A 19,235-nucleotide genomic window follows, 5' to 3' on the forward strand; every position below is an offset into this window, starting at 1 on the left:
AGGAAAAGTTGCATAGTTGCCCATAGCAACCAATCAGATCACTTCTTTAATTTTTTAGAGACCTTTTCAAAAGCCTTTTCAAAAGTGAAAGAAGCGATCTGATTGGTTGCTATGGGCAACTATGCAACTTTTCCTCTGGACGGGTTTTGATAAATCTCCCCCATAGTTGCTCACAAATGCTCTACAAAGGACAGATCTATAGGCCATGCCATTCACATGTGCAGTATTTTATCTGAACCCATAATAAATAAATTCAGTAAATGAAAGCTTGAGTACCCCTTTAGGTCAGTATAATGTAATGCAATCTGCACTTAGCCCTTCTACCTTCTCTGTTTACTATGTTCCCAGTGACAGACAATAAATCTATGTAGGAGGTTGTGCACAGAATCACCTCCTAACTATGCCCTGTTCCAAATTATAATTATTCCAAATTCTATTTTAAGTGTCACAAAGATTAAATATTTTGCTTTTCAGTAACTCATGGATTGCATTGTGTCTCAGGCTCTTTTGATCACTGAAAACAACGCAGATTAAGGCACATTGAGGAAGATTTCAGCCAGATCCATGCATCGGATCAAGAGAGCTGCTGCTAAAATACCATTACATAGCAACAAACAGATATTTGAAGCTGCTGGTGCCTCTGGAGTCCCACATACATCAAGGTGTAGAGTCCTCCAGAGTCTTGCAACTGTGCATAAACCTTCTATTCAGCCACCACTAACCAATGCTTACAAGCAGAAACGGCTGCATTGGGCAGAAAAATACATGAAGACTAATTTTCAAACAGTCCTGTTCACTGCTGAGTGCTGTGCAACCCTAGATAGTCCAGATGGATGGAGTAGGGGATGGTTGGTGGATGGCCACCCTGTTCCAACAAGGCTGCAACGTCAGCAAGGTGGTGGTGGAGTCATGTTGTGGGACGGAATCATGGGAAGAGAGCAGGTCGGCCCCTATAGGGTCCCCGAAGGTGTAAAGATGAGCTCTGCAAGGTATGTGGAGTTTATGACTGACCACTTTCTTCCCTGGTAAAGAAGGAAGAACTATACTTTCCGTAATAAAATCATCTTCATGCATGACAATGCACCATCTCATACTGCAAAGAATACCTCTGCATCAATGGCTGCGATGGGGTTAAAAGGAGAGAAAGTCATGGTGTGGCCTCCATCCTCCCCTGACTTCAATCCTATTGAGAACCTTTGGAGCATCCTCAATCAAAAGATCTATGAGGATGGGAGGCAGTTTACATCCAAACAGCAGCTCTGGGAGGCTATTCTGACATCTTGAAAACAAATTCAAGTAGAAACTGTCCAAAAACTCACAAGTCCAATGGATGCAAGACTTGTGAAGCAGCTATCAAATAAGGGGTCCTATGTTAAAATGTAACGTGACTTGTTAAAATGTTTAAAAAGTTAAAATGTTATACGTTTGATTGAAATAGCTTTTGATTTCAGTAAATATGCTGCAAACCCAACAAATGACAATTTTCAGTTCTTTACAACCTATAAAGTGTTTTAAAACTTACCGTGCGTAATAATTTGGAACAGAGCATTGTAAGTTTTTTGTTTACAAAAAATCCTGTTATTAGGTTTGTTCAATAAAATTTGAATTGTACTCTTAATAGTTGATAACATGAGAATTATGCTGACTGTTATTTAAATCAATTATTCCACTTTATTTAGGTAAATGAGAAAAATATAATTTGCATAATAATTTGTAACACGGTATAGTTCCACTTTATGTTGCTGTTCACAGTCCAGGGCTCTCGATTGGCATTCCAAAGTACAGAATCCACATTACCCTTCCCAGATATGAATAGTGACTACACATGAAAACAGCTTCTATCCATAAGTCATGTCTCATCTTTTATGATAAACAAGCAAGAGGGAGATAAGATCAAAAGCTTTACACATGTGTACGGTTTATAGCTGCATTTCTGGTTTGATTCTTGCTTGTGCCAGAGTATAAACGGAATGTTTCATTAACAACCCAGCAGCCAATATGGCTTTAAAGTGGTACTCGGGTGGAAAACTTTTTTTTTTTTAAACAAACTGGTGCCAGAAAGTTAAACAGATTTGTAAATGACTTCTATTTAAAAATCTTAATTATTTCAGTACTTATTAGAAGCTGTATGCTACAGAGGAAATTCTTTTCTTTTTGAATTTCTTTTTTGTCTTTTCCACAGTGCTCTCCGTGTCCAGAGCAGCATAGGTTTGCTATCTTCTGCTCTGGACAGTTCCTGTGGACAAGACAAAAAAGAAATTCAAAAATAAAAGAATTTACTCTGTAGCATAAAGCTGATAATAAGTACTGGATGGCAATGGCGTAGCTATACAGGTCGCAACGGTCGCCAACGGTCAATTATGGCCGGCACCGCCATTAATTAATCAGTATGACTGCAGCCGCTGCTACCAGACCTGTCCGTCTGGCAGCAGCGCAGTCTACATGAGGAGGACCTGGGGTGGGACCTGAGTGACTATCCCACCCTTGCCTTTCCGCCACATTAAGTGAGTGGAGGAGGGGCATGGCACGTACGGCGCCAACAGGAAGCCCTGCCTCTCTCCTTCCGCAGTGACTGCCCGTAATCTCACCTAGTCACACCGCCTGCAGGACCGTCAGTCACAGCCCGGTAATCCGCCAGCAGGACCGTCTGTCTGACTGCTTCCCTTTCCTCGGCCAGGTATGAGTAAACCCCGCACATTATAAATGAACGGCGCTGCAGCGCGCAGCGCCGTTCATTTATGGCAGTGTTCTTCAACCTGCGGACCTCCAGATGTTGCAAAACTACAACTCCCAGCATGCCCGGACAGCCGTTGGCGGTCCGGGCATGCTGGGAATTGTAGTTTTGCAACATCTAGAGGTCCGCAGGTTGGAGACCGCTGATTTAAGGCATGCCTATGAAGTTAGCGCAGGAACTCCTGCGCTCACTTCATAGTAGTTGCGCATAGTGACATCCTCTGATGTCAGAAGCCAGTGTTTTTCAACCATGGAGCCTTCAGCTGTTGTAAAACTACAACTCCCAGCATGCCCAGACAGCCTTTGGCTTTCCGGGCATGCTGGGAGTTGTAGTTTTGCAACAGCAGGAGACACAAAACTACAAATCCCAGCATGCCCAAACAACCTTTGGCTGTTTGGGCATGCTGGGATTTGTAGTTTTGTGTCTCCTGCTGTTGCAAAACTACAACTCAAGCCAAAGGCTGTCTGGGCGTGCTGAGAGTTGTAGTTTTGCAACAGCTGGAGGTGCCATGGTTGAAAAACTCTGGCTTACAGTAAATGTCTTAAAGGAGTACTCCAGGATGCAAAAATTGCCATTCAGACTGCCAGCAGTAAAATAATAAATATACATACCTGCTGTCGCTCCCCCGGTGCCTCCAGTAACCCGCTCTGGCCCATAGAATTTGGGGTCCGGAGGCAGCGTGTGTATGTATGGTGTGTGTATGTACTGTATGTATGATGTATGAATGATGTGTGTGTATAAATGATGTGTGGGTATGTACTGTATCTATGATGTATGAATGATGTGTGTGTATGTGCTGTATGATGTATGATGTGTGTGTATAAATGATGTGTGTGTTTGTGCTGTATGTATGATGTATGAATGATGTGTGTGTATGAATGATAGATGTGTGTAAACAAGATGTATGTATGATGTGTGGAGATGTATTATGCGGGGGGGATCTGGAGACGGCGGGTGTATGTATGATATGTGTATGCATGATGTGTGTGTATGTATGTATTATGCATGTGTGGGGGGCGGAGGCGGCGTGTCTATGATGTGTGTATGTACTATATGTATGAATGGTGTGTGTGTATATGTACTGTATGTGGCAGTATTACATTCAGGGGGTACATTGGGTGGCAGGATTATATTCAGGGGTACAGTAGGTGGCAGGATTATATTCAGGGGGTACAGTAGGAGGCAGTATTATATTCAGGGGGTACAGTGGGTGGCAGTATTATATTCAGGGGGTACAGTGGGTGGCAGTATTATATTCAGGGGGTACAGTGGGTGGCAGTATTATATTTGGGGGGTACAGTGGGTGGTAGTATTTGCAGGAGGTACAGTGGATGGTAGTTTTATATTCAGGGGGTACAGTATTTAGCAGAATAATAATGATTATTGTCTTCATAAAGAGGATGAGGAGCCTATGATGTCCGGGTGTCAGACTCTGCGGAGAAGATGGAGCTGGAAGACGTCCTGACGTCTGAACCAGATGAAGAAGAAAAGAAAAGACAACAGAGAAGACATCACTCAGGTCACTGATATCATTGTGTATTCTCCTGACTGTCCTATCAGCTGGAGTCACTTGTAAGTTCCACAGTGATGATGGGTGATGCTGTACCCTAATCTGGGGCTCTCCAGCTGTTGCAAAACTACAACTCCTATAATGCCAGAGGCTCTCCAGACATGATGGGAGTTATAGCTTTATAACAGCTGGAGAGCAACTGGAACCAGGGTGATTGGTGGGGGTCCCAGCAGTTGCACCACCACTAGAAAAATGGGCTGCTTATTCTTAAATTCTTGTTTTGTCTGTCTGGTCCTGCCTGTTAGTCACTTATATTGTTGTGTATTCTCCTGACTGTGTCCCATCAGTGCTGTAGTCACTGATATGTTTGTGCGGCTGAGTAAGGGGTCGTCCGAGATTGGGGAAGCAGGTCGTCAGGTGGTAGGGGGGCCCAAGGAAATTTTTCGCACCGGGGCCCTTGGGTTTCTAGCTATGCCCCTGCTGGATGGGTAAAGATTTTTTTTATAGAAGTAATTTACAAATCTGTTTAACATTCTGGCACCAGTTGATTTAAAAAAAATGTTTTCCACCGGAGTACCCTTTAATTTGTATGACATTTTACTGTACTTTTCCCACCGCCAGCGTGCCAACATACCAAGTTCACATGCCAGAATTTCTGTGCGGAATTCCGCATTGGAATTCCGCAGCAGCAGAGTCCCATTGAATTCAATGGGATTCTGCCGTGTTGTGCACATAACACAATTCAAATTCCAGTTTCTGCAGAAAGAATGGATATGAGATGGTGCACTTCCAAACGGTCCTAGCGCCAGCATGTCATGCCGGCACCCACAGTCTGTAGAATGTCCTCACACAGATTTTCCGTGCAGCCATTCTGAAATGTGAACCTAGCCTAACATGCCAATGTGCTACCATAAAAGTATTAAAGATACTGCCCAAAAAGTGGAGAAATGGCAATGCCAGCCTCAGTGCCCTTCACATAAGTGTCAGTGATGGTAGCAGTAAGTGGTAATTGTCTCTGTTTTATGCACAACTTTGCTGCAAATCCACAGCACATCTGAATCAAAATCTGTCCTTCACTGTGTTATATATAATCTGTTCCATGCGGATTTACTGCAGATTTTACTTTTGTACATTGAAAGCAGGGTACACTTCAATGAAAATCAGTAATAGAAACTAATATGTTTCAGAGTTTGAAACAGCTACAACAAATTTCCTGTGTGTGAATATACTTGGACTGCACTAACAATGCATTTACACATAACCATACATTGTGCATGTATACGTGAGGCACTGATCAGCTCTGCTTTAAATGGGTATTCCGGTATGAGAAAATAGTATTTAAATAAGACTATCACCACAAGATACATAGCTTACTGATATAGTGTTGTCACAAAGCATACGGGCTTTAGCATGTTTTTGCGTGATTCACCTGAGAGGAAGTTGTGTAGTTCTTTTATTGTCAGTATGGTTTTGTCTCATCAGCTCTCTGGCTCTTCCCTCTCTCTCAAGAAAATGCATCATCCTCTGCTGTTTCAGGAGGCAGGACTGGATCTTGTCTCTGAGTACAAGCTCTGCCCAGAGTGATGTCATTACCTCCGATCAGTCCCTACAGCTACATAACCATCTCACTGTCATATACATATATATCTTTATTTGAACATTATTGGGGAAAATAATGTGTGGTTACAACATGCTGCCTTGTGCTGAACAATCCCACAGGCAGAGGAACAGACAGGGAATGTATGCAGCAGGTTTTGCAGATTTACTGACTGTTGTATTGAAATGTTCAGTTTTCAGCATCAGCTCTGGCTGGGGAATTTGTGGGATTGCTGTGGGAGGGGAGTACGCAGAATGAGAGGGTTGTGATGAAGACCTGAGGAAAAGCAATGCATTCTAGGAATTATAGTACTGAGCAACTTCTCCACCAAGATGTAGTGAGAATACATTGTAGGGGCAGAGCAACAGGTCAGAAAGAAAAGCAATGCTATTTGCTTCTGCTGCATTTATATTTTAACATTGGAAAACTCTTTTAAATGACGCACCTGTAAACCCATTGTACTACAGAAGCAAAGCACATTCCTGCTATAGTCTAGGTCTCTCCTTTTAGGATTTCCAACATTTCAGTGGAGTTGGCCTGTATCACCGGTCAGCAACATGTTTGTTCTGTTGTGGAAATGTTGAGGATTTGTGGAAAATCAGTATTAACATTTTGCAGCAGATTCAACATGGATATTTGGTGAAATTAACACAGCTTCCTCAAAAATAAGTTAATGGTGACTAGTAAAAAGATTATTTTTTTGTTCTCCAGTGACAATGAACTTGCAACAAGTCTTCTAGTAATGACATGATAAGTAGAAGCTCTGACTACAGACGTGACACAGAAAATATTTATTGAGGAAAACAACAGCTGACACTGTATGTGCCCCGACCTGCTGAAGCCCAGCAGCTGCCTCGCCTACGTGCATCTAGGTTAACACTTGACGTCTTCATAATATGGTCAAGTTCGTATACACCTGGAGGCTGATTACATAAAATTATATCAACTAATGAACTAAGAAAAAGTATACGATCTGCGGCGGAGCAGTGCAGCAAGTAAATATAGAAATAACATAACTTTTCATAATGGGCAGGATAGTTAAAAGTTAGTTTACCCTGGAATACCGCTTTAATGTTTGTATCACAGGACCCCTTTAATGTCTGTATCACAGGACCCCTTTAATGTCTGTATCACAGGACCCCTTTAATGTCTGTATCACAGGACCCCTTTAACCTCTTCAGGACATAGGGCGTATGGATACGCCCTGAATCCCGAGTCCTTAAGGACCGAGGGCGTATCCATACGCCCGTGGGAATTCCGGCCCCCACCGCTAGCCGGTTGGGGACCGGAGCCGGATGCCTGCTGAAATCGTTCAGCAGGCATCCCGGCATATCGCCCAGGGGGGTCATTATGCCCCCCCATGTCGGCGATCGCCGCAGATCGCTGGACAATTCAGTCCAGCGATCTGCGGCGATTCCGGGTCAATCGGGTCTCCAGTGACCCGGTGACCCGGAATTACTGGCTGTTCGGGGCCGTCTCTGATGGCCCCGAACAGCCAGAGCCTGCAGGGGTGAGGTGGCACTGGTGCCACCTCACGATCGCCCTGATTCGTCGGCCGGATTACCGGCCGACCAATCAGGGCGCCTGCTGCGGGTGTCACTCCCGCACCCGCTCCGCCCCTCTTCCGGAGGACGTGAGCGGGTGCGGGATGTGCACCACGGGTGCTGGGGACCCCGATCCCCGGCGCCCCTGTTGGGATCGGGGCCCCAGGAGCAGCGGCGGAGACGACGAGGGACTGACCTGTGCGGCGAGGATCGTTGGAGGTGAGTGACAGCCTCCTGCTGTTGCTTAGCAACAGCTCCCAGCATGCAAAAAGGGCATGCTGGGAGCTGTAGTTATGCAACAGCAGGAGGCAGACCACCACAACTCCCAGCATGCCCTTATGGGCATGCTGGGACTTGTAGTTTTGCAACAGCTGGAGGCACATTCTTTCTATGGAAAAGTGTACCTTCAGCTGTTGTCTAACTACAACTCCCAGCTTGCACAAACAGCTAAAGTGCATGCTGGGAGTTGTAGTGGTGCATCTGCTGGTTGCATAACTACAACTCCCAGCATGCCCGTTGGCTGTCGGTGACTGCTGAGAGTTGTAGTTTTGCAACAGCTGAAGGCACACTGGTTGTGAAACTCAGAGTTTTTTTTTACCTAACTCAGTGTTTCACGACCGGTGTGCCTCCAGCTGTTGCAAACTACAACTCTCAGCAGTCACCGTACACCATGCACCGTACATGCTGGGAGTTGTAGTTTTGCAACAGCTGGAGGCACACTGGTTGTGAAACACTGAGTTAGGTCACAAACTCAGTGATACATAACCAGTGTGCCTACAGTTGTTGCAAAACTGCAACTCTCAGCAGTCACCGACAGCCAACGGGCATGCTGGGAGTTGTAGTTATGCAACAGCTGGATGTCCCCCCCAATGTGAACGTACAGGGTACACTCACATGAGCGGAGGATTACAGTAAGTATCTGGCTGCAAATTTGAGCTGCCGCAAACTTTCTGCTGCAGCTCAAATTGCCAGCGAGAAACTACTGTGAACCCCCGCCCGTGCGACTGTACCCTAAAAACACTACACTACACTAACACAAAAAATAAAATAAAAAGTAAAAAACACTACATATACACATACCCCTACACAACCCCCCTCCCCTCCCCAATAAAAATGAAAAACGTCTGGTACGCCACTGTTTCCAGAACGGAGCCTCCAGCTGTTGCAAAACAACTCCCAGTATTGTCGGACAGCCGTTGACTGTCCAGGCATGCTGGGAGTTTTGCAACAGCTGGAGGCACCCTGTTTGGGAATCACTGGCGTAGAATACCCCTATGTCCACCCCTATGCAATCCCTAATTTAGGCCTCAAATGCGCATGGCGCTCTCACTTTGGAGCCCTGTCGTATTTCAAGGCAACAGTTTAGGGTCACATATGGGGTATTGCCGTACTCGGGAGAAATTGTGTTACAAATTTGGGGGGGTATTTTCTGCTTTTATCCTTTTTAAAAATGTAAAATTTTTGGGAAAACAAGCATTTTAGGTAAAAAAAAAATTTTTTTTTTTACATATGCAAAAGTCGTGAAACACCTGTGGGGTATAAAGGTTCACTTAACCCCTTGTTACGTTCCGCGAGGGGTCTAGTTTCCAAAATGGTATGCCATGTGTTTTTTTTTTTGCTGTCCTGGCACCATAGGGGCTTCCTAAATGCGGCATGCCCCCAGAGAAAAATTTGCGTTCAAAAAGCCAAATGTGACTCCTTCTCTTCTGAGACCTGTAGTGCGCCAGCAGAGCACTTTTCACCCCCATATGGGGTGTTTTCTGAATCGGGAGAAATTGGGCTTCAAATTTTTAGGGGTATTTTCTGCTATTACCCTTTTTAAAAATAAAAAAAAATTGGGAAAACAAGCATTTTAGGTAAAATTTTTTTTTTTTTTTTACATTTGCAAAAGTCGTGAAACACCTGTGGGGTATTAAGGTTCACTTTATCCCATGTTACATTCCCCGAGGGGTCTAGTTTCCAAAATGGTATGCCATGTGTTTTTTTTTTGCTGTTCTGGCACCATAAGGGCTTCCTAAAGGTAACATGCCCCCCAAAAACCATTTCAGAAAAACGTACTCTCCAAAATCCCCTTGTCGCTCCTTCCCTTCTGAGCCCTCTACTGCGCCCGCTGAACACTTTACATAGACATATGAGGTATGTGCTAACTCGAGAGAAATTGGGCTACAAAAACAAGTAAAAATTTTGTCCTTTTACCCCTTGTAAAAATTCAAAAATTGGGTCTACAAGAACATGTGAGTGTAAAAAATGAAGATTGTGAATTTTCTCCTTCACTTTGCTGCTATTCGTGTGAAACACCTAAAGGGTTAAAACGCTGACTGAATGTCATTTTGAATACTTTGGGGGGTGTAGTTTTTATAATGGGGTCATTTATGGGGTATTTCTAATATGAAGACCCTTCAAATCCACTTCAAACCTGAACTGGTCCCTGAAAAATACTGAGTTTGAAAATTTTGTGAAAAATCGGAAAATTGCTGCTGACCGTTGAAGCCCTCTGGTGTCTTCCAAAAGTAAAAACACATCAATTTTATGATGCAAACATAAAGTAGACATATTGTATATGTGAACCAAAAAAAATGTATTCGTAATATCCATTTTCCTTACAAGCAGAGAGCTTCAAAGTTAGAAAAATGCTAAATTTTCAAATTTTTCATCAAATTTACGGATTTTTCACCAAGAAAGGATGCAAGTATCGACAAAAATTTACCACTATGTTAAAGTAGAATATGTCACGAAAAAACAATCTCGGAATCAGAATGATAACTAAAAGCATCCCAGAGTTATTAATGTTTAAAGTGACAGTGGTCAGATGTGCAAAAAACGCTCCGGTCCTTAAGGCCAAAATGGGCTCCGTCCTGAAGGGGTTAATGTCTGTATCACAGGACCCTTTTAATGTCTGTATCACAAGAAGTGGCCACTACAGAGGAATCGTAGTATTGCGTGGCGCCATTGGTTATTACATTTTGGGGCGTATTTATCAATACAGTGTCTCCAGTTATTTGCACTAAAAAGAACTGCCTTCTTGCACAAAGTGTCAGAAAATGGAAAAATGGCTTGCAAGTAGCTGGCCATGCTACTAAGTTTAACAAAAGTAGCCATCTATTTTCTGCACATTAATAAGCAGTGGTGAGCTAAACAAAGTACAACCTGGTACAGCTCAATAATGGTGGCGTATTCATGTGCACAGGGCAGGCCAGATAGGACACAAATCCTTACATTTTGAGCAACTTGGGCACCAATGCAAAATGTTTAACAGGCTGTCATTTGTGCCATATATAACACTGCTGCCTTATGAGTCTGAGATACTTTTGGATCGGATGCCACTGCAATCTGTTCATCAACACCAATAGCTACTTTTGTCTTTGGGTAAAGCTTTACCTGCTATTTGCAAACACAATGGGCACGGCCTATATGTGGTGGAAATTGTCCCTCACCAAACTCACCGCAGATCTATGGTGTTTCCGCACATGTAACACATACTTTTTAGTGGTAGATTTATTCTTGCTACAGTAAAAGTGTTGAAATTCATGTTTTAAAAATGTATTAAGAATGTATCCCCTATCCACAGAACAGGCCTGTTTCTTACCTCTGAGCGTTTCAGCCCCCACCTTACGTGATGAACTGGTCTCTGCAGCAACAGCCCATTCAGCCAATCACCAGATAAGATCACTTCTCGGCCTTTTGGCTAAGATGAAGTGTAGTATCTGTTCTTATCAGGTAGTCCACTGGTAGGAATAGATGGCTGCATGGAAGAGCAGGGGCGTTCCGGGGATGGTGCAACAGAACCGTCTCAACGGCTACTCTGATGTGCTCAGTTTCCTCCAGGTCTGGCCATAAGGTTGGGGGGTGTAGAGCCAAGGTACATTTGTGCCTCGGGGAGTGGTGACCCTGAGGTGCCTAAACTCACTGGATGGATTCCCCACTGAGGGGAAGCACTGTACCATTAACTCTTCACCTTTGGCACTCACTCTTGGTATCCCGGCTTTCTGGCTAGGATCAGGGAAATTTTTCATAGATCCGGCTACATGACTCATCCACTTATTAATTTTTTTTGTTTGTCACTGTGCCACTCTTACGTGTTTGTTTTGTACACAGGATTTGTCAGGATGCGGTAGCCCTTCTGGGTGTCCCTCCTGGCGGTCTAGGGGAGGTGTGTGTAGCCATTTGGTTCCTCACCTCCCTGCAACCCCTGGGCATCTTGGCTTTGGTCAAGATGCCATCAGTATACGGCCCCTCTGCTGATACCTTGGTTAATGCCTAGGTTGAAGCAAGGTGTATTTGTGGCCCCTTAGTAGCTTCGGCGAAAAGGAGCATCGAACTTGGATCCTTGCAGGTGCCTTTTGGCCCGGAGGTGAAGGATACATTTGTTGGGGGGACTCTCTCCTGTTGGAGAAGGGCTTAGCGATGGATCGCATCCTTTGTGAAATTTTTTTTAGTGTGACACGTTTGCACTTTTTCTTGTCCTTTGGGTAATAGAGAGCACTTGCCTCGGCTCTATAAAAAGAATCACCAGATAAGATCAAAGACTTCAGACACTTATCCTTAATCCTATTCATACCTGAACAACCCCTTTAAATACCACAACTAAATGTTCCGAACGCTGGCCAGTGAAGTACCCCTTTAATGTTGTGTCCCTTCAAAATAACTCAACACATAGCCATTAATGTCTAAATCTTGGCAACAAGGTTTGACACACCTAAGTGGAAATGTTTTGTGCGGCCACCATTATTTCCCAGCACTGTTAGAAAACCTATGTCCTTAGTCTGCTTGTCTTCAGCAAAATGTTCGTTGGCTTTCTTGTGCTTCACCCTTAGAAAAAGCTTTGTTCTGGAACAAGAGTAATGCAGACCAAGCTGACAGCCCAACCCTTTCAACCTCTGCAGCAATGCTGGCAGCACTCATACGTCTATTTCCAAAAGACAGCCTTTGGATATGATACTGAGCACGTGCACTCAACTTCTTTGGTCGATCATGGCGAGGCCTGTTCTGAGTTGAACCTGTCCTGAGAAACCACCATATGGTCTTGCCCACTGTTCTGAAGCTCAGTTTCATGGTCTTGGCAATCTTCTCATAGCCTAGACAAGGCATAGGCAACCTTTGCATCATGGGAGATGTAGTCCTAAACATCTGCAGTGTCGAAGGTTGCCTATGCCTGGCCTAGGCCATCTTTATGTTAAGCAACAATTCTTTTTTTCAGATCCTCAGGGAGTTTTTGGTGACATGTTGAACTTCAACACAAAATTTAAGACACCTGGTCCCCATTTACACCTGAGACTTTGTAACGACTCAAATGACACCGGGAAGGGAAAATGGTTAATTAGGCCCAATTTGGATGTACTCACTTTTGTTGCCAAGGTTTAGACATGGCTGTGTGCTAATTTTTTTGAGGGAACACAATATTAAACACTGTCATACAAGCTGTACAATCACTACTTAACATTGTAGCAGAGTTTTTATTTCTTCAGTGTTGACATATGAAAAGGTATAATAAAATAATTACAATAATGTGAGATATTGCACATGCTCTGCAAAACCAAGCATGTATGTGTATGGGGAGATTGGGAGAAATGTCTACCAAATGATTGTTGTTCAGCCATCAGCTTTATAAAATGTATTGCCAACTTTATACTGCAACCTTTCTTATTCAGAAACAATGGCGTACATAGAAGAAAAGGGACACCAAATATCGATATGGGTCTACTATTATGGCATCTGATTTTGTCTCTCGAAAGGAAAGCCTGGTGTTTATTTCTAATTCCTTGGAGAAATGCGTGCTGCACAGTTTCTAACCAAGGGCCACATGCATGGTCTGCCACTATGGTACGTACACCCTTGTACGGTAATATAAGATATGGCATCATAAAAAGCAGCTAATCTGATGTCAAATTGTTGTTTGTCCTGAGTTGCCTGTAATGTCGTTTTTTTTCCTCTTCACTAACTACGTCTGTTTATTAAGTGGCACTTTGTTATCAAGATGGTCACTATCATATCATGGAAAGTTCTGCAGTAAACACTTAAGCGGCATCGGGAACATCTCTTACGTCTGATTCAGCGCAGAGCTCAGAAGACACTTCTGGAATCTGTTCATGACTGACAGGGATTACTATAACAGTACAGAATTTTGTTTTCGGTGGCAGTGAAGTAGTGCAGGAAATATGTTCACGCTGTACTTCTTATTGTGTCTCTCATAAACAGCTCAGTGTGACCTTTCCCCTACTTAGCTGTAGGGCCCTGCACTGATTGATATAGCTGAGTGTGCGCAGCTCCTTGTAAGAACAACAGGAAGGAGGCTGCAGTCTATCATATAGGCTGGAGTCACACACAGCATTTTGCAGCATTTTTGCAACATTTTTTTTTTTTTTAAATCACTGCTGCCAAATGTTCCTTTCAAGTTTAAAACTAATTAAAAAAAAAAAAATTATAATAATATAAAATACTCAATGTGCTTGTTTTTTGTGGCATTGTATGGTGGTTTTTCAGTCATCTTTCCCATAGCACTTTAAAAACTTCACAAAAATGCATGTACAAAATAAAACACCCACAAAAACGCTATGAAAAAGGATTCTTACAAATATTAAAAACCAATGAAAAACTTGTGCGCATGAGGCGGAGTACACAGTGCCGCGATGCGATGCACGGTCATAAAACAGTGTTGCAGTTCCTGTGTCACAGCTAAGGAAAGTGATTATGGTTGTGTTGCGGCACGTAAGCTGCACTTTCATTTAGCTGTGACTCAAATATTAGTAGCCTTGTTACCATGTGGAGAAATTCCATCTTGTGAACATACTCTGAGGGTATGTTCACACTACCAATTTGTAGCTGAATCTACTGCGACGTCACCATTGACGGCTGTGCAGTGTTCGCGGACTTCCGTGCAAAGAATTAACATGTTCTTTCTTTGCGTTGAACAATTTCAGCGGCGGAATTGTCCGCCGCTGAAATTCCGCAGTGTGAACGGGTCTCGCGGAAGACCCATTCACACAGATGCTAACGACTGTGCGGAATTTCACTCATGGAATTCCGAGGGAATTCCGAAGTGTGAACATACCCTAAGTCAAAAAAGAGTAAAATTACCTGAGGCTAGCCGTGAATTTCTGCTGTGTATTTCACAAATTTAAAGAATAATTCCGAGGATGGTCTGGCAGCAGGATATCTGTTTAAATCTCAATGTCATAGCCCAAAACTTGACCGAGACTGCAGCGATTAAGATTCAGATGTCCCATAGACTTGCATGTTCGTATCCCGATTTGCTGTAAATCTGTGTCCTGATCGTTGTAGTTTTGGGCTACAAAGTTGCCAGGAGATTTGAACAGGAGCCCCATCACCAGTTATGACTGTCTAATTAGGAATTAGTGCCACTGCATGAAACACAGAGCTCCATGGCAAAATTAGGGTACAACCTAAATGAAGCAGGTGATAGAATGCCAATGGTGCCTAAAACCATGCTGGCATACAGTTTTACTGCAAATTGATGCAGTTTTGAAATTAATTGGTAAACATGCGTAAAACTACAATTTACCTGCAAAGTTGTGCAGTCATTTACAATCAATTTAAAATACAGTAGAGATTTGCGTTGGGACTGCATGCTGCAGTGGTTATTGGTCACACCACACTGACTATGTATAGCTGTATCCTGATTATACCCCCTCATCCAGCTCTCTTGCATGTCTGCAAGCTTTCCATCCCCCACCTTGTTTTTGCACCTTGCATATTTATTTTACAGACAGATGTTTTGATATTAATATGGAAAACTATATTGTGCAGAACTACGGACAGCATAATTTATGTTACAATTGCTTATTGTGAAAAAAACAACAACAAAGCATCTCATTGGATAAAATGGCAGTTTCCTATGGTATGGCAGAAAATTATGTGTAGAATCGAGCATTGCACAGTGTAATTATCTGCTTCACCTAGGGACAAGCTTAATACAATACAGTCACCTTTCTGCATCCCTGTTATAGGCACCCAGCTTGACCAAGGTTAGAATGACCCAAACAAACAATCATCATAGGGATCTACAATATGTTAATTCAGGTCATTAGACCAGCAGTTGGGCTGGAAATTGCGGTCATAATACTGCCGCAGAAATACGCCTATACTGTGTAAAATTGCCCAATATCAGCCAGTGTAAATGGTAGCCAAATAATATATGTGTTTTCCATTGTCTCTTCATGAACAGCTCAGTGTGACCTTTTCCCTACTTAGCTGAGAGGCTCAGTGTTGTGTGATTTGCTCAGCTCTCTGTTAGGGCAGATTGCAATTTAATACAATAAACCACGATTTGACTGCATGTGTGCATAGATCATAATAGTAACTCATTTTAAAGGGGTACTCCACCCCTAGACATCTTATCCCCTATCCAAAGGATAGGGGATAAGATGTCTGATCGCGGGGGTCCCGCCGCTGGGGACCCCCGCAATATAGCATGCGGCACCCAACTGTTTCTGCTCCGGAAGCGCTGGAGGGTCTGGGTCCCGACCACCGGAACGGAAGTCAGTGACGTCACGTCTCCGCCCCCTCAATGCAAGTCTATGGGAGGGGGCGTGACGACCGTCCCGACCACCGGAACGGAAGTCCGTGACGTCACGACTCCGTCTCCGTGTGACTTCACGCCCCGTCCCCTCAATATAAGTCTATGGGAGGGTCACGCCCCCTCCCATAGACTTGCATTGAGGGGACGGGGAGTGACGTCACACGGGGGTCGTGACTTCACAGACTTCCGTTCCGGTGGTCGGGACCCAGACCCTCCAGCGCTTCCGGAGCAGAAACAGGTGGGTGCCGCATGCTATATTGCGGGGGTCCCCAGCGGCGGGACCGCTGCGATCAGACATCTTATCCCCTATGCTTTGGATAGGGGATAAGATGTCTAGGGGTGGAGTACCCCTTTAAGGATTATTTTTTTGAGTTTTGTAAAAAGCCTTGCCTGGCAAGTAGTCAGTGTTATTACCAAGCACATAGGGCCCCACTGCAAAATTAGGATACCCCAAACCTGTGCATTTATCTAACAACTCTCTACACCCACCTTGTTTTTCTAACTGAATATTTATATCAATAGACGGAGGTGATAACTTGCTGTCTGGTGTAACTTGTTGTCCAATAAACAAATGATAATCATGACTGATCCTTGTTTCGTCACACAGGAAACATGGGAAGGTGGTCAAGCTGCCACCGCACATGTTAGATCGAGTGCCTGTTGTCAAATGTGTAAATATAGACATAAAATAGTTTCTAAGGATGATAGGAGATAAGAGGATGTCCGTCCAACCAAAGATACAATTCCCATAAATATCAGATTGTTGCCAGAACTTATACAAGCAATGTATCAGAATTTTTGTGTTCTGTGTAGAAACTTGCGCCAGTAGGGTCTCGGTTATTTACATCCAGGGCCATACTGTACATTAATGTATAACATTATTGACATACCTGTGCATGGTTCAAGGGCATTTCGGCAGTTCATTAAATCCACAGTGCCCAGGTCAATACATAACCTCCACTCATACATTTTCCTCTGTAACACCTTCTACACAAAGACCTGCCTATAACACTGGCAAAATCCCCCTCCATCAAAGCAGCTGTGTTGAGAGCATGGGGCAGGATACTGTGCTAAGCCTAGGCTATGAACCTGAACCAACAGCGCAATTGGAAGAGGGGGGATTTTCATGAGCTTTTTACAGTCTTAAAGGGGTACTACCGTGCTGACAACTTATCCCCTATCTAAAGGATAGGGGATAAGTTGCCTGATAGCGCAGGGTCCCGCCGCTGGGGACCCCCGCGATCTCACACGCAGCACCCCGCTCTCATCAGGCCCCGGAGCGAACATCGCTCCGGGTCTGATGACTGCCGATCACAGGGCCGGAGTACTGTGACGTCACAGCTCCGCCCCATGTGACAGCTGTCTCGCCCCTGCCATAGACTTGCATTGAGGGGGCGGAGCGTGACGTTACACGGGGGCGGAGCTGTGACGTCAAGATCACCGGCCCCGTCATCAGACCCGGAGCAGATGTTCGCTCCGGGGCCTGATGAGAGCGGGGTGCAGCGTGCAAGATTGCGGGGGTCACCAGCGGCGGGACCCTGTGCGATCAGGCAACTTATCCCCTATCCTTTAGATAGGGGATAAGTTGTCAACACGGTAGTACCCCTTTAAGGCCTCTACTGTGAGCGAAGACAAGCACAGGCTGGCCCACAAACATATGGCCAAGCAATGTGCCTTTGGCTGTCCAGGTATGATGGGAGTTGTCTTTTTGCAACAGCAGAAGACACACCGGTTGGAAAACACTACAATGTGCCAATATCTGTTTAAGGATAAAGCGTGTTGCATCAGTTTAAAATGTTTGAAAAATACTGTCATACAGTACAAAATAAAAGCACTAACAGAGTGTCAAAGTCAAAAGCAACCTTACCTACCACAGCAGCCATGCCATGTTTACCAGTGCCTTCTGTCAACTGGAACTATGCTAATTCCTGGCTGTCTTTGCCTACACATCACAGTCACACCTAAAAGGTAAGGGACCAATTGGTTAGCAGACTTGTTGTTTGCCCCTTTTAGTTTAAAGGGGTACTCCGGTGGAAAACTTTTTCTTCTTCTTAAATCAACTGCTGCCAGAAAGTTAAACAGATCGATAAATTACTTGTATTAAAAATTCTTAATCCTTCCAGTACCTATTAGCGGCTGTATACTTCAGAGGAAATTCTTTTCGTTTGGGATTTCTTTTCGGTCATTACCACAGTGCTCTCTGCTGCCACCTCTGTCCATTTTTTTTCCTGCTCTGGAAAGTTCCTGACATGGACAGAGGTGTCAGCAGAGAGCACTGTGGTCCTGACAGAAAATAAATCCAAAAAGAAAATAATTTCCTCTGTAGTATACAGCTGCAAATAAGTAATGGAAGGATTGAGGTTTTTTTTAATAGAAGTAATTTACAAATCTGTTTAACTTTCTGGCATCAGTTGATTTAAAAAAAAAATAAAAAAAGTTTTCCACCGGAGTACCACTTTAACAACCCTATGGCACTTTTACTTCGGCTTTGTATGCTGAACCAGCGTTGTAGCTTTAAATTCCAAGGCCTGATGCAAAATCCATGTGGGCATCCCACAACTAATGAAAGCCACCAAGTTATGATCCTGAGTTTGAGTTTAACATTTTCTCTACTTTTCAAGGGTCCTGCAGACTGTGATCTGTATCACTATGAAAAGGAATGTATTACTAAGGCTTCTTTCACACTGCTGTTAGTGCACGGCAGTGTGATGGCCGCCAGGAGAGCCGGGCAGAATAGCGGGAGAAAAATTACTGCATGTGCTGTCTTTTTCCATTGCTATTCATAACGGCGCCGAGACCCGTTATTTGCCGTTGCTCTCCATCATGAGAATGGTCCTTAAAGGGGTTCTCCGGTGCTTACACATCTTATCCCCTATCCAAAGGATAGGAGATAAGATGCCTGATCGCGGGAGTTCCGCCCCCTCCCGTCGGCATGCATTGAGGGACGGAGCATGATGTCACATGGGGGCGGAGGCGTGACATCACACGCCGCCGGCCCTGTAGTCGCCCGTAATCAGACCCGGAGCGAACACGCTCCGGGGACTGATTACAAACGGGGTGCCACGTACATGATCACGGACATCCCCAGCTGCGGGACTTTGACGTCACAATACTCCGGCCCTGTGATCGGCAGTCATCAGACCCGGAGCGATGTTCGCTCCGGGGCCTGATGAGAGCGGGGTGCTGCGTGCGAGATCGCGGGGGTCCCCAGCGGCGGGACCCTGCGCGATCAGGCATCTTATCCCCTATCCTTTGGATAGGGGATAAGATGTGTAAGCACCGGAGAACCCCTTTAAAGTCTGGGATAAAAAATA

The 19,235-nt window shown here is 44.3% G+C and overlaps 1 long non-coding RNA gene and 1 pseudogene across 5 annotated transcripts in view; one reads left to right on the plus strand and one right to left on the minus strand.

Annotated features, from left to right (window-relative positions):
* Positions 1–5,897: 5,897 nt before the first annotated feature.
* Positions 5,898–19,235, minus strand: part of LOC130272935 (uncharacterized) — a 32,459-nt gene continuing 19,121 nt past the window's right edge. Inside the window, exons 3-5 of one of the 5 annotated variants that reach the window (XR_008843794.1) lie at positions 17,793–17,882; positions 16,411–16,578; positions 6,587–6,764 (exon numbers count right to left, since the gene is read on the minus strand). This is a non-coding gene — a long non-coding RNA (uncharacterized LOC130272935). Of the gene's footprint in view, positions 6,118–6,586; positions 6,765–16,410; positions 16,579–17,788; positions 17,883–19,235 lie in introns of those variants that run through there. The other 4 variants (XR_008843792.1, XR_008843796.1, XR_008843793.1 and 1 more) reach the window with 4 other exon arrangements.
* Positions 11,051–11,176, plus strand: LOC130274650 (U2 spliceosomal RNA; annotated as a pseudogene).

Source organism: Hyla sarda, chromosome 5, assembly GCF_029499605.1.
Source record: "Hyla sarda isolate aHylSar1 chromosome 5, aHylSar1.hap1, whole genome shotgun sequence".
NCBI classification, from domain to species: domain Eukaryota; kingdom Metazoa; phylum Chordata; class Amphibia; order Anura; family Hylidae; genus Hyla; species Hyla sarda.